Raw genomic sequence first — 1,102 nt, 5'->3', positions numbered from 1 at the left:
AAAAAAGGGTGCATCACCGCACCCTAATTCTCGATCGCCTAGGTGATACGGGATACCTACATCACACATCCCGGAAGGCTCTTGGGTGCTTTCTCGTAAAAAGAGAAAAAAAAAAGCTGATCTCACTGTGCATGCCTGAGATCATTTTTTCCGCCTTTTTCAGAGACAATACAGGGAAGAAATATGGTTAACTTGTCAAGTTTTAATTGTGTCTTGTGCCTAAAGTGGAACTAAACTCAAAACAAAAAAACCCCACAGATCCATATATTCGTCAGGTTTCTTAATTTGGCTATCCATCTTCGGCCTGGTGTTCTTGTTCCTGCGTCACCCGATCTCGCACTGTGCAGGCAAAAGATCGGGTGACGTAGATGGGGGGAAACTTTTTTTTTTCTTCCATTATTGAAAGTTCTCCTGCGCATGCCTGAGATCAGGGCATGCACAGAAGGAGCAGCCAAGAGCCTCCGGGGACATGTGACGTAGATAACCTGGTAGGCTCTGTGCACCCATTCTGTTGGTGCTGCATCCTTTTTTTTTTTTTTTAAATGTGTCGCACCTAAATAAACTCCTGTGTCGCACCTAACTTAAATAAAAAGGTTGTCTAGGTCCGCTTTAAGTCACAATAAAGACTTGCGTTTTATGACATATTTTTATGTCCTGCACCTAGATATTCCAGGATTCTCCTTTTTAGTGCTGAGTTTTATTTCTTTTCTGCACAACTGTCTTTTTCTCTGCTTGTTGTAACTTCCTTCAGATTCAAATTTTCTTTGGTTTCCGTAAGAAACTTTTAGTGCTGATGTCTCCTTTGTGACAACCCATAAGCCTTGAGTTAGCTAACTTAACTGTTTGGGAAAGGAGAAGAGTTTTAAATGCTTCACCTTATCATCTCAGTTACTTTCTGTTCTTGTGAAAGATTATGGTTTATAATCCAGACTGGAATAACATCTTTAGTTTAAATCCTAAAGAAATGCTGTCATCTTATCTGTTTTAAGGAGCAGGTTTATGTGTGTCTGGCTCCAACTATAAGAGATAAGAAAAGGGCTATTCCACCTAAACATCACCATGAATAGATAAGAAAAGGGCTATTCCACCTAAACATCACCAT

The sequence above is a fragment of the Pyxicephalus adspersus genome, chromosome 7, assembly GCF_032062135.1.
Source record: "Pyxicephalus adspersus chromosome 7, UCB_Pads_2.0, whole genome shotgun sequence".
NCBI classification, from domain to species: domain Eukaryota; kingdom Metazoa; phylum Chordata; class Amphibia; order Anura; family Pyxicephalidae; genus Pyxicephalus; species Pyxicephalus adspersus.
Note: the sequence above shows the minus strand (reverse complement) of the source record.